Genomic DNA, 2,656 nt, shown 5'->3' with positions numbered 1-2,656 from the left:
AACGCCTTTTGTACGCGTTTTAAACACGTTTTCAACGCGTTTTAAACGCGTCTTGTAGCGATATAAGCGCGTTTTGAACGCCTATTGTACGCGTTTTGTACGCGTCCTAAACCCGTTTTCAACGCGTTTTCTACGCGTTTTAAACGCGTTCTGAACGCGTTTTAAACGCGTTTTTAACGCGTTCTAAACGCGTTTTGTAAGCGTTGAAAACGCGCTTTGGACGCGTTTTTAACGCGTTTTAAACGAGTCTTGTAAGCGTTATCAACGCGTTTTGAACGCGTTTTCTACGCGTTTTAAACGCGTTTACAACGCGTTGTAAACGGGTTTTGAACGCGTTCTAAACGCGTTTTTAACGCGTTGTAAACGCGTTTTGTACGCGTTTTAAAGGCGTTTCAAACGCGTTTTGTTTCCGTTTTAAGCGCGTTTTGAACGCGTTCTAAACGCGTTTTGTACGCGTTGTAAACGCGTTTTTGTACGCGTTTTTAACGAGTTTTCAACGCGTTTTTTACGCGTTTTAAACGCGTTTTCAACGCGTTTGGAACGCGTTTTTAACGCGCTGTAAACGCGTTTTGTACGCGTTTTAAACGCGTTTCAAACGCGTTTTGTTTGCGTTTTGAACGCGTTCTAAACGCGTTTTGTACGCGTTTTAAAAGCGTTTGGAAGGCGTTTGGAACGCGTTTTTAACGCATTGTAAACGCGTTTTGTACGCGTTTTCAACGCGTTTCAAACGCGTTTTGTTTGCGTTTTGAACGCGTTCTAAACGCGTTTTGTACGCGTTGTAAACGCGTTTTTGTACGCGTCTTGTAGCGATATAAGCGCGTTTTGAACGCCTTTTGTACGCGTTTTGTACGCGTCCTAAACCCGTTTTCAACGCGTTTTGTACGCGTTTTAAACGCGTTCTGAACGCGTTTTAAACGCGTTTTTCACGCGTTCTAAACGCGTTTTGTAAGCGTTGAAAACGCGCTTTGAACGCGTTTTAAACGCGTTCTGGACGCGTTTTTAACACGTTTTAAACGAGTCTTGTATGCGTTATCAACGCGTTTTGAACGCGTTTTGTACGCGTTTTTAACGAGTTTTCAACGCGTTTTTTACGCGTTTTAAACGCGTTTTCGACGCGTTTGGAACTCGTTTTTAACGCGTTGTAAACGCGTTTTAAACGCGTTTTGTTTGCGTTTTGAACGCGTTCTAAACGCGTTTTGTACGCGTTGTAAACGCGTTTTTGTACGCGTTTTGAACGCGTTTTAAACGCGTTTTGTACGCGTTTTTAACGAGTTTTCAACGCGTTTTTTACGCGTTTTAAACGCGTTTTCAACGCGTTTGGAACGCGTTTTTAACGCGTTGTAAACGCGTTTTGTACGCGTTTTGTACGCGTTTTGAACGAGTTTTCAACGTGTTTTTTACGCGTTTTAAACGCGTTCTAAACGGTTTTAGAACGCGTTTTTAACGCGTTTTGTACGCGTTTTTATGCGTTATCAACGCGTTTTGAACGCGTTTTCTACGCGTTTTAAACGCGTTTAGAACGCGTTGTAAACGGGTTTTGAACGCGTTCTAAACGCGTTTTTAACGCGTTGTAAACGCGTTTTGTACGCGTTTTAAAGACGTTTCCGTTTTAAGCGCGTTTTAAACGCGTTCTAAACGCGTTTTGTACGCGTTGTAAAGGCGTTTTTGTACGCGTTTTGAACGCGTTTTAAACGCGTTTTGTACGCGTTTTTAACGAGTTTTCAACGCGTTTTTTACGCGTTTTGAACGCGTTTTCAACGCGTTTGAAACGCGTTTTTAACGCGTTGTAAACGCGTTTTGTACGCGTTTTAAACGCGTTTTAAACGCGTTTTGTTTGCGTTTTGAACGCGTTGTAAACGCGTTTTGTACGCGTTGTAAACGCGTTTTTGTACGTGTTTTGAACGCGTTTTAAACGCGTTTTGTACGTGTTTTTAACGAGTTTTCAACGCGTTTTTTACGCGTTTTAAACGCGTTTTCAACGCGTTTGGAACGCGTTTTTAACGCGTTTTAAACGCGTTTTGTACGCGTTTTAAACGCGTTTCAAACGCGTTTTGTTTGCGTTTTGAACGCGTTCTAAACGCGTTTTGTACGCGTTTTAAACGCGTTTTGTTTGCGTTTTGAACGCGTTCTAAACGCGTTTTGTACGCGTTGTAAACGCGTTTTTGTACGCGTTTTGAACGCGTTTTAAACTCGTTTTGTACGCGTTTTTAACGAGTTTTCAACGCGTTTTTTACGCGTTTTAAACGCGTTTTCAACGCGTTTGGAACGCGTTTTTAACGCGTTGTAAACGCGTTTTGTACGCGTTTTAAACGCGTTTCAAACGCGTTTTCTTTGCGTTTTGAACGCGTTCTAAACGCGTTTTGTACGCGTTGTAAACGGGTTTTTGTACGCGTTTTGTACGCGTTTTGAACGAGTCTTGAACGCGTTTGTTACGCGTTTTAAACGCGTTTTCAACGCGTTTGAAACGCGTTCTAAACGGTTTTAGAACGCGTTTTTAACGTGTTTTGTACGCGTTTTAAATGCATTTCGAACGCGTTTTAAACGCGTTTTGTATGCGTTTTAAACGTTTTTTGAACGCGTTCTAAACGCGTTTTGTACGCGTTGTAAACGCGTTTTGTACGCGTTTTAAACGCGTTTGAAACGCGTTTTGTCTGCG

Source organism: Pavona decussata, unplaced genomic scaffold (assembly GCF_977016875.1).
Source record: "Pavona decussata unplaced genomic scaffold, jaPavDecu1.1 SCAFFOLD_84, whole genome shotgun sequence".
NCBI lineage: Eukaryota > Metazoa > Cnidaria > Anthozoa > Scleractinia > Agariciidae > Pavona > Pavona decussata.
This window is presented reverse-complemented; position numbering follows the sequence as displayed.